This window comes from Daucus carota, chromosome 2 (genome assembly GCF_001625215.2).
Source record: "Daucus carota subsp. sativus chromosome 2, DH1 v3.0, whole genome shotgun sequence".
Lineage (NCBI taxonomy): Eukaryota > Viridiplantae > Streptophyta > Magnoliopsida > Apiales > Apiaceae > Daucus > Daucus carota.
The window spans coordinates 13,392,845-13,405,294 of record NC_030382.2 but is presented as its reverse complement, the minus strand read 5'-3'; the positions used below and the strand labels follow the sequence as shown (position 1 = coordinate 13,405,294).

At 32.5% G+C, this 12,450-nt stretch overlaps 1 pseudogene; it reads right to left on the bottom strand.

The window, feature by feature from the left end:
- Nucleotides 1-1,125: 1,125 nt before the first annotated feature.
- LOC108207115 (high-affinity nitrate transporter 2.1-like) lies at nt 1,126-5,424 on the bottom strand (annotated as a pseudogene).
- Nucleotides 5,425-12,450: the final 7,026 nt, after the last annotated feature.

The window sequence follows — 12,450 nt, the reverse complement described above, 5'->3', positions numbered from 1 at the left end:
TGTAATTCTGGTAGTTATGGATAGGATGAACAAGTATGGGCATTTTTTAGGATTGTCTCATCCTTTTACTGCTTCACAAGTGGCTCAAGCATATTTAGATAATGTCTTTAAGCTACATGGTTGGCCTAAGAGTATAGTCAGTGACAGGGATGTTGTCTGAGTGATTTCTGGAAGAGTTTGTTTACAGTTCATGGAACTGAGTTCTTAATGTCTACGGCTTATCACCCTGCTACTGATGGGCAAACAGAAGTAGTTAACAGATGCTTGGAAACATACTTGAGATGCATGTGTGGAGATCATGTCAATGAGTGGAGTAACTGGTTACCTCTAGCAGAATGGTGGTATAATACAAATTTTCATTCATCTTTAGGTTTAACTCCTTATGAAGTTGTTTATGGTCAACAACCACCCTTGCATTTGCCTTATTTTTCTGGAGAATTAGGTAATGGAGTGGTTGATAGAAGCTTGCATAAGAGGGAGTAAATGATTTCAGATTTAAAATCTCATTTGGCTAGGGCTCAGCATAGGATGAATGCTCAAGCTGATAAACACAGGAGTGATAGATCCTTTAAGGCGCTGAAATTACAACCTTATAGGAAAACTTCAGTGAGCAAAAGAGTCAATCAGAAACTTGTAAAAAAGTATTATAGGCCCTTTCAGATTGAAAGTGTTATTGGTAAAGTGGCCTATAAACTCAAAATTCCAGATGTTCATGTCCATAAGGTGTTTCATGTGTCACTACTTAAGCCATTCTATGGAACTCCACCTCTGCTTGTGTCTTTACCAGAGTGGATGAGCAAGGGCAATTCTATACTATTTGTTCCTCAAGCCTTGTTACAGAAACGTATGAGGAAGGTGCAAAATGTTGTCCAGATTCAATACTTGGTCAAATGGTTACATCTGCCTTATCATGAAGCTACATGGGAAGCTGCAGAACAATTTCTACAGAGATTTCCTGACTTTCCAATTGATGAAGCACTGGCTCAGTTGGATTCTGAGTGATTGCAGACTTGAGGACAAGTCTTTCAGAAGAAGGGAGCAATGTTATGAAATATATGAATGAATTTCTGAATCTCTTCTTCTCCTTCTTATTCTCTCTAAACTCTTAAGTTCTTTCTTGAATTCTTAAGGGATAATACTTTGTCCTTTAACAAACTCTTGACCAAGTATTAACACCAAGATCCCCATGATCACATGAAGCCATCCAGGGATAAAAAAGGCAATCCTCCAGGCAGTGAATGGAGTAGCTCCAAAATGTTGGATTAGGTCGTAAAGAAGAGGCATGATCAGCTGAGTGGCTCCTCCTCCCATATTCCCCCATCCGGCTGCAGTACCATTCACAGTGCCTATAATCTTACCATTGAACATGGTGCTCATCCAATACTAACAAGTCACGAATGTCGCGAGGGAGAAGCCAATAATAAACCTGACCGCAATGTAGCCGCTGGCGTCTGCCACAAATGACATACAAAACACAGTTGGGGCCGTAAGCATGATGACAAATGCACAGCCATATCATGGTCCCAAAAGATCACAAACTGCTCCCATTACAAGCCTAGAGAAAATACTTCGAGACACTGAAGTGACTCCAACATTGCCAACATCCCCTTTTGTCAGGTTGAGATTATCACGAATGATGGGGACTAGTGGGGCAGCAGCAAATGTGGACACGAAACAGGTAAAAAAGGAAATCCAAGAAAGATCTCATGTCCTCATGTGAGGATTGGCAAAGGAAAACAGCTTGAACACTTTGGCCTTGTGTTCTGAATCAACTGGCAAATCAAATTTCGCTGTTGGATCAGTTGAGGAAGACAAAATTCTTCTGATACAAGTCAACCTTGACCTTTCACAGAGTCTGAAAGTTCAATTGAAGCAACAACAATTTGATTTTGCATTCCTGGTATTGTATATTGTATGGAGATGTAGAGCTAGGACAACGTCGTACGAGCACTAGTTGAGGATAAAGTATTATCTGTCAAGTTTTGTTCATTAAAACTGTGAAGTGTCGTTTCTTGGACATAACCTATTGTACTTCTATATACTAGCCAGCTTGACAAATAAATCATACGATAGTCAAACTCAACCCTTCACAGAGTCCGAGAGCTCAGTCAGAGCTACAAATTAATTATTTGATTATTGACAAATGACAATGATTCGCTGTGTGATGGGTGGTAAAGTTTGGAATGAAGAGGACAATTCGTACAAACATCACATATGCATATACAATAAGATTTTTATACTTGTCAGCAGACAACAGCTTTCGTATTATCATGAGTCGATATAAGAGCTCAGTGCAATGTGCATTATCAAACAAATAAAGTTCCTTTGATAGAAGACTATACAAAAGTTAGTTCTTCATGATAATCTAAGAAAACAAGATTAATATCATATACAAGGTTCATAATTACACAGATACGACAAACTACTGTCATCGTATTTCAAAATCTTTAATCTTTCGATCTATTAAAAAACTAAAAAATCTGCTATTTGTCCTAAGAAAAAGATCTAAACTCTGGCGAACAGAATAGAACACAATGCAACAGTGAATGGTAACAGTTTCAACACTTATCAACAACTGGAAAAGACCAGCCTGTTGAAGCTGGAGTTTCCTTAGTACACTTGTTCAAATTGTAATGCTTTTTAACAGATTGATTATAGTACACTCCAGATTTCCCTGCGAATAAGCTCAATGGAAGATTACCCAAAATTTGAGGTGGAGGTCTCTGGAGATTTGATGATGACACAATATATTAGGGATTTCATCTTCAACAAAACTTGTGAGCGGCCTGGTAACAGAAGCGTATAATTGCTGCCACAAAAACCAAGATTTGTCTTAGAATCATGTGGTCAGGTGAAGTATCCTACAAACTTTTTGACAACAGATACATTCTGACAGTAATAAAACATGATACAGCTCAAAAAGATTTCTGACCTGCAATATTTTTCAATAAGAACGCCATCAATCTCTTGTGCTCTTGCTCGAGCATTTAGAGCTCTGTCATCTCTAGAGATGGATATTTAATGGGAAGATCAATATCATCAACGTAGGGCTGAAGATAGGATTTGTGCATAAAAAAGTGTTCCCATTAGTTTTGTTTCAGCCAGAAATTTAGGATAATCTGCAAAATGTGCATAGTTAAATGTTATAAAAGGACTGGTAGCATAAAAAGCATAACCGCACAAGTGTTTGTGCCTCAATATATAAGGTAGGTCAATTATAATAACTTGGTTGCAGTATGCACCAAATTTTAAAGGAGTATGCATTTCACCAGTAATTACTTTAACTTGTGCCTCAATATATAAGGTAGGTTAATTATAATAACTTGGTTCAGTATGCACCAAATTTTAAAGGAGTATGCATTTCACCAGTAATTACTTTAAATCGCATAATTAAGTACTAACAATGACAACTAATAATGTACCTGGATGACAAATGAGTAACGTATGCATGCCCCCAAGAGTATCCAGTTTCTGTGAAACTTCAACAGCATGTTGAAGACAGAAGATAGTACATATTACAAGGGCATCTATACCTCCAATAAGTTCTGAACATTGGATTACAACTAGAATTAATTGTGTGAATGTCAATTGTGATGCTACTGATTTTGGAGATGGTGTAGGATGGATTTCATGGGTAACTATTGTAATCTTTGTTTAAAGAATATATGTATTCTGCATGTTAAGCGATCTGGAAACAAAACGGTGTTTGTCAACCTGATCGTATCACCAGTTTTGGGGTTTGTCCAAGCTGTATTAGGTCTTTTTATGAAATTTATAATATTTTGGCAAAAAAAATACAATATTTTATAATAAAATAGTTAAATTAGTAATATATATATATATATATATATATATATATATATATATATATATCCTACAAGTGAATGAATAAATAAAGAATAAATTACCAATCGAATATACGGCTGCGGATGCTAAATCGAGTTGGAGCATTTTCTTCATTATTTCCTCTAATATTCCAAATATGCGTAAACTGAAATCAAAACAGAAAATTATGTCAATAATTAATACGATATAAAATTTCAAGGATAATTAGAAGATATTACATGCCATATATGAATTTTACAAGAGACTTGTATCAAAAAGCCATAGAAAATTTCCTACATCAAAAATGCTCTCATGTAAATAAACCAAGGTAATGTTTATTGCACATAGTAAGTATCAAATATTGGGACGAAAATACTCAAATCCAAAATCTTTATAGAAAACTAAATCTAAACCAGACAAAAGTAATTTGAAAACATGAATTTGACAATTACTTACGAATTGGAATTAGACAAAATCGAAAAATTTAGCAGTTTTGTAAGCATAGCAAAAAAAAATAGGTAAATGAAACAAAAACTGGAGAAATACAGATAAAGCTAGAAGGCTTATAATTATTTAATGAATGATTGAACAAAAGATGGAAATATTGGGCACATATCTGTACTCGATGTTCTTGTAAAAATTCTTGGGGCGTCTGTGATTAATATGGACTCAATAAAAAGTAACATTCATAGATAGATGATTTGTAAAATATAGGGGAAGAGGTAAGAGGAATTTGGAGTTTTAGACAGCGAGAAAGAGGTGAGAATAGGGCAATTGTGCGAAATGAAAAATGTGAGAATGGTTTATATAAGAAGATATGTGTAATCATGTGAAAAGAAAGAAGGTTCTAGAGAAATAACAATTACGAATGAATATAAATATTTAAAGAAAGAATAATGAACCTAAATTTCAACTCTTTAATTTTTCTCAAAGAATGAATAAAAAATGTATTTTAATATGAATAATATTTTAGTTCCCACGCATAGTCTTTTATATGTTATTTTGATACTCATAATATTTTAACAATATTTTATATGCTAAATTACATTTTGGTAGTGCAATTTGCATGTACCCAACTCTTTAGTAAGAGGACAAAATATTTTATAGTCATGTGTGGTCTCCGCAACGAGTTACAACCTACTCCGTGAGATGTTCACCATATTTCAGCCTCATATGTCGTATGAGACAATTGATTGTAGATCTTAATATACATCCATGGATCCACTACACGCCGATCCCGGTCCAGTTGATCGTAGTTTACTCACCGTCAGGACGATCATAGGTCACTGTCTGTTTGACACATGGTTCAGTGATATTTATTTAATTTTGGTGAGTTTTGTACTTAATTTTAAATATCATAATCTTTTGTTGATATACTTATCGACTTATTTTTTGTAGAAGCATGAGATTTTCTGGTTGAGGAACAACTTCGGTGATTATTGCATGATTGTGAGTAGTTACCCACCTGACGCCGGTGTGATGACTGTCATCACGAAAGCCGGTTTTGACACCGTCTTCCAGATTGGCAAGATGAAACATGACAGATGCCTGATCATAGCTTTTATCCAGAGGTGGCGTCCAGAGACCTCTACATTTCATTTAATAAGATTCGTAGAAGCTACCATCTCTTCATCATAATCTTGGTCTCCGAACTAATGGACTTCCTTTCATACATCGTGGCTTGACAACCACCGTATATAAGAGGAGAGAGCTGATACTTCAGTATTAAGGGGTATAGCCATCTTATCACGCTGACGTTATTACTGTTGGCGTGGATTAGGGTCGGATCCAGGACCCTATAGTATACGTAAATTGGTTTTATATTTAACCTTTTTATCTTTTTATATATTAAAAATATTGTTGTGTTACTCTTCACACTAAATGAAAATATTAGTCGATAAAAAAATTTACATATCGAGGATGTTACTGTAATTTAAATTAAATAATATATTTTCAAAAGAATTAATAGCCAAAATATATTATATAAATTAATGTATTACATTCTACGCCAATAATATATAATATAGTTTATTATATTCAAAAATATTAATATTACAATAATTACTAATGCAATTTTAATGTTATATACACATATCATCATAGGATTTAAATTTAGATATAAAACCTTTGTTTTTAGATTCCTATTCAAATTCAATCACATTTCCCGCCTCAAGTTATAAGTTATAATAATTGTTTATTATAAATTAACTGTAATATGTGAACACAATTCATATTAATAATGGCAAGCACTTTGTTCTCAAGTCTGGAACAGTTGGAACTGTATGTTTTTTTACATGTGCTAATAAACGGGCAGAATCAGACTTAACATAGACTTTAACAGTAGTTTTTGACAAATTCAGGTGAACTGGGCTAATAAACGGGTTGAATCAGAGTTAACACATACTTTAATGGTAGTTTTTGACAAATTCGAGAGTTCACCGGGCTAGAGCCCACCACGACCCAGCCTTGGGTCCGCCAACACTTGGGTAGAAGTCACCAGTTGGTGTGATTCCCGAGAATTCACATCCAACTGGTGAAATCTGCCGAAGTGCTGTATGAACCAAACTATTCTCACCACTATAAGAAAAATCGGATATTTTTGACCGATTATTTTTGACAGGCTCATTTTTGACGGCTAGCAATTAAATTTAAGGTAAAATTCATATGATATCAAGTCAAGGTTAAAATTGACCGACTATTTTTGACCACTTTCATATTTGACCGAAAACGGTCAAATTTAGCACCGGTCAAATTTATTCGTTCATATTTAGTATGCGGGTCCCCCAAAAAATAGGAGGGAAAATTCCGTCCAAACAAATTAGGGATGACGTCAAATTTAACTTGGGCGGCAAAATTTTCGGCTTGAAGTGGTGGAAAAATTTTGAATAATAATTGACTTATTTTGACGGTCAAATTTGCATTCAAATAATTTGAATTGTTTTGTGAGGGAAATTTGCCGCCCAAAATTATATTTGACCGACTATAAATTTGACAGCCAGCGGTCAAATTTATTGCCATGTCAGCAATCCGCGTGAAACACATCTAATGGCCCATATTTAACATACCAACAAAACAATCCAACGGTCTAAATTCATCACAACATATCCCTATCATATATAAATATACGAACACACATTATAACCGAAATACACTCCCCATTCTCCGAATCTCTCTCTCCCCCTCCCCATCTTCATCTCCATGACTCCATCTCCCCCTCCCCATCTCCATGACTCCATCTCCCCCTCTTACCCTCTTTTACATACACATTCATAACCATATTTATTCATACACACTCAATATCTATCTGTAATAACATGATTTTTACTAGAATATCACCAAGAAAATTAACTCGTGGAATGGTAATTTGGGAGGATTAATTCCGGCAACTCAAGCAACTCCGGCGACCAAAAATCTCAAGTCACAATTTCCGTCCAAATTGATAAGCAACAAATTTGAATTACAAAGTCCAATTAAGAACTCATATTAAATTTGTAAATTCTTAATGAACATGAATTCCTTCACGAAATCCGATACAGCTCCACCGCAGAACTCCTATGCGGGAGAGGAGATCCGTTAGGCCCGGTGACCTCCACAGCCTTAGTCTTGTTATCAACCAAAAGGACATTGAACTCGAGGGACCGGCCCGGGAAAAGAGTGCAACAGCTGTGGGATTTGATGTCGGAGTGATGAACAAAGAGATGAAAATCACTTTTTTTTTGCTAAATCTAGAATACATGACATATAAAAAAATCACATCTAACTTTAAGTGAATAATTATCATATAATTGATAAGTCCGTTATTAATCATAAGTTGTTTTTGTGTCTTGGAAATTTACTTATATACTCTCATTTGTAGCTTATAAGTTTAACCGCTATTTTTAATAAATTTAGGTTACTTAACAACAAAGATTCAATAAAATTATTTTCTAGTTAGAAAATAAAAACTTAGACACACTGTTATTTAAATATAAATTGAAATTGGAACCTCGAAAATCTGTTGAAGAAGATGATAACAAAGACAAAGGACAAATATGACATGAATTTATTTTCATATACTCATGGTTTGTTTTTTTTTTAATTTAAAATTATTAACATTGCATTTGAGAATAGACAACAATGTTAAACTTCACGTAGAATATTTTTTGAAACAGACAGAGGAGAAAATTTAATTTAGAGCTTAATTAATTTTCGTGAATAAAAAATTAGAAGTAAATGTTCACTATCTGTTAATGGGTTTGCTTTAGTTTAAGAGGTCACTTTTAACCTTAAGTATATAACTTTAATATAATTCATAGGTAATTTGGTAATTATTGAGTATTTATGTGTTATTGTAAATTTATATATAACTCAACATTAATAAATTTGTAGCTTAGAAGTTTACATAATATTTCTAATAATTTAAATTTATAGATCTTCAAAATAAAATATTACAATTAAAAGTACAAATATTTTAAAACAAATTACTAAATTCAGCATGTATATACAAAGAATTTCTCTTCTTTAGAATAATTGCCCACTCGTTAATTCATGATCTTGTTCACCAAGTCTAGTTTAGGTGTTGGATGGGTATATGTTGTGATTTGAGGAAAATACAATCCACCAGAATCCACTCTAGTGAAATTAAATGTAATATAAACAAACGTCATATTAAATTTGAACCTAGGCAAATTCATTGACAAAGGTCCTAATCCTATCTTAGCTCTTAATCTACACTACTTAATATAAATCATACGGTACATTTAAAAATCTTTTTCTCCTTAATTTATATGATTTGGTCATCCTTAATTTATAGTTTATATAGAATATCTTGTGAAATGGCTACAAAAGAAAATTTAATTCAAAACTTAAATAATTTTTAAGAAAATAGCAATAATTGTTAGTATTTGTTAATGGGTTTCATTTATGTTTACGAAATCATTTTTAACCGTAAGTATATAATTATAATATAAATCATATGTAACTTGTTGTTGTTTTTGTTTTTGTGTAAATTTATTTACAATCGGATGTTAATAAATTTGTAACTTAGAAATTTATATAAAAATTTGTAAAATTCAATTAAGCCACAACAAAAATTAAATAGAAATATTTTCAAAATATAATTTTATACTTAAGAAATAAAAATATTAAAATACTAACTACTAAATTATGGAGATAAAGGCTTTGAGATGGGAGCAAGTGAAAGCAAAGAAAAGAATTTGTTTTCCAATTTTTCTTATCCAAAATAAGCCCATTTAATAAATTATATCCACTAACTCCTATCCAGGTGTTGGGCCTCTACATGTTGGGATGTTAGGAAATAACAATACACCTCCATTTGGACAATTTATGGCCCATTTGGGTCAAATTAAATATAGCCTAAACACCTGTCATTGATAAGAACCCTAATATTATCATATCAAAAGTGGAGTAAGAGAGTGGCGGCTCACCTGTGAGCTCTCAATTTATTTCACTTCATTGTAAAGTACATCTATCATAATCCTCTCATATCAAAACTCGCCGTGTTAGCTCTCAATTGTAGTTCACTCAATCATAAGGTACATCTAGAACGTCTTTTCTCCTTAATTTATCATTTGATCATCCATATAGATATTGATTAAAATCATAAGGGACATCTGAAACTCCTTTTCTTCTGGATTTATATAATTTGGTCATCCATGTAGGTATTGTTTCAATTGCTCTGTATTTTTTCATTCTAATTTTATTTTATATTAAAATTTACATGAACGAGCTGATTTATATTGGTCATGACTTCATTAATATGCATTCACACATATAAATAAGCATATGTATATGTGTGTGTTTTTTTTTTAACATGATTGAATTTATTAAAGATTTTGTATCTTTCTAAAATCGTATTCTCTTAAGAATCAAATTGTGTTTTCTCCGTAAAGATACAATAAATTTTATATCAATGGTGGATTATTTTCAAATTCAATATTTATCCATTAAATTTGGATTAATATTATTTTATTAATTATAAAGGAGATATATAGAATATTTAGTTTTGATGATAATTCTCTTGCAGACCTGGTCACAGAAGTATTTTCTCTTGTATGGATGGTAGATCAAATATTCTACAATGTTCACATGAAGTGTTTATCTCCATAATTGAAATACAAGGTGTATATATATTCCTATATAAGGTACAAGTTATAACCAACAATATTTGAGGTGCCTTTTGACCTTATATGAAGAGAACATATTTATATTGACAATAAGTCTATTATTATAGTACTTCATATGTAAATCTGTTTAAGATTATGTATATTTTAAAAGGTCTATTGTGTTTGAAATTGACATACTATCTTAGATATATTAGCATGCTATACAAAGTTTCAAAATGATTTTTTTTTTTTTAGGTAGCTCTGAGATTTCATTACAATCTTGGGAAATAATGAAGAAGGTGCTCCATTCACTTATCTGGTATGTATACTAATGGTAAGGACCTCGAATTTATGATGTAATTTTTATTGAATTATACGAATGAATTTTGAGGTGGTAATTAAGTATATGAATATATATATATATATATATATATATATATATATATATATATCACTCTATATATAACTTATATTATTCTTTCTCTTTTTGATTATTATATTTAGGGGTTTCTCTTATATTTATATTTTTTGTAAAATCATACAAGACATGTAATTAATTATATCTATTGAGTATAACTTTCCTACAAGTAGACTTGTTCATAATTTTTACCATATTTATCTTTCCTATTTAGTAAGAGTTCTAAGCTTGTGGAAATAATTGTTGTGATCTTTGTGTACACATTTTGTTTACTAAAATAGATGTGTAGGCTAATTGCTTATATTCTCCAAAAGCAAAAGACATAAGTATCAGAAACATACATGATATACCTTTGAAAGGAAATAACATTTATCTTCTTTTGTTATACAGTACCTATTCGTCTAGAAGAAGATTCACCTCATATATGCATTGGGTTACCTTCTTTAATTGTATGGTTATTTGAGTCTGTGGTTTGGTTCCTAAATCCACCTGGGTTGATAAGGGTGATGGTTGCTGAAAGGTAAATTGCACATAAGGTTAATTATGGAAAAAATAGAGTTTTTAGTATATATTATATATTATTAGTTATCTTGCCCATGCTCCGCACACGGCAAAGTATATTCATATTTATTCTTCGCGAAGGATATGAGCACGGTTCTTCTTGGTTTAATTACCATATCAATGTTTGCGAAATGGTAACGTTCTCAAGGCTTATGTGGTCTCAAATTTTATATGGTATTAACCTTTTTGGGTGGATGAAGCAGATGCAGGCGCAAAAAACCCAATATAGAGCATTAATAAGCAAATGTTACCGCCGCAAACACTCGGCAATTCAAACATAATATATTCTTTACATCATGAGAAACATGCAATTTTATTAAGTGATATAATATATTCTTTACATCTTTTTTAAAAAGATTATTAAGTGATATAGAATATCGAGATTTTTTTCAAAATCTCAAATTAACATGCACCTCTATGTGTTGATGAAATATCGGGAAATAAATTTTGCTCTGAACATTTTAGAGATAAATTTTATTGTCCAAGTGAAAAAAATCATAGACTTCTAATCAAAGGTGACTTAAAACTTCCATATCTTTTGAATATATTTGTATAAGTACTTAAAACTAATAGAAACACAATTTTTGATACAACTATACCTAATGTGGCCATTTTCTTTCCTACACCTAAGAAATAGGAATTCTAAAGAGGCCAGTGTTCAGGGCTTTATTGTTACATATATTGCTAATATTTGATGTAAACATACTGATGGAGAAATGTATTTCCATACTGATGGAGAAATGTATTCCATAATCTGTTATGTAGCTGATATGTCTTTCTTTGTTGTGCATATATCAGAAGTGGTGACCTGTATGGGGGACGTGCTTGATCACAGTGTTGCAACGGGGATGAGTCTATCACATTTATTTGGTGTTGATAACTTTCAGATCTGTTATTTTGTTTGAGTGAGTTTGGCCATAGTCCACACTTGGTGGTTTGAGCAGTGAAGATAGGGCAGTTGATTCGAACAGGTGGCGGAAAAGGTCACTGGTGCAAATAGCAGATAAACATAAGAAAGCACCAAATGGGGGAAGAAGTGATGCATGATTTTCTGGAAGTCCACCTGCTGCTGCTTCATCGTCAAGTTGTGATGCTAAAAGTAGTGGCAGTGACTGGTATCAACATAAGAGATATTAGCATTTCTCTGGACGTCGTGCTAAAGAAGAAACGCAAAAGAATACGCGACCATCATGTGGGATAGTTTGATAAATGGAAGCCTTATTAGAAGAAGGACGGTGTATCAGTACCTTTATGTTCCAGATATGCTAATCCTGTATGTCACAGTGCAATGAATGACCGTAAAGTGGACATCACGTTATTTTTTTATATATTTCTAGCTAATTGTCTAGGATATTTCTTGCACATTGTTTAACATGGCGGCATAAATCTATTTTTCTTTTGTTAAGCTTTCTTGATGTTCTAATCCTCACACAAATAGACGCAATCATCTTAATAGAACTGGTAAATGAAAAATTTAGGGTGCACTAACTATCATAATAAAAGCATCAGAAGACATTGAAACTATAAAAATATCCGAAACAA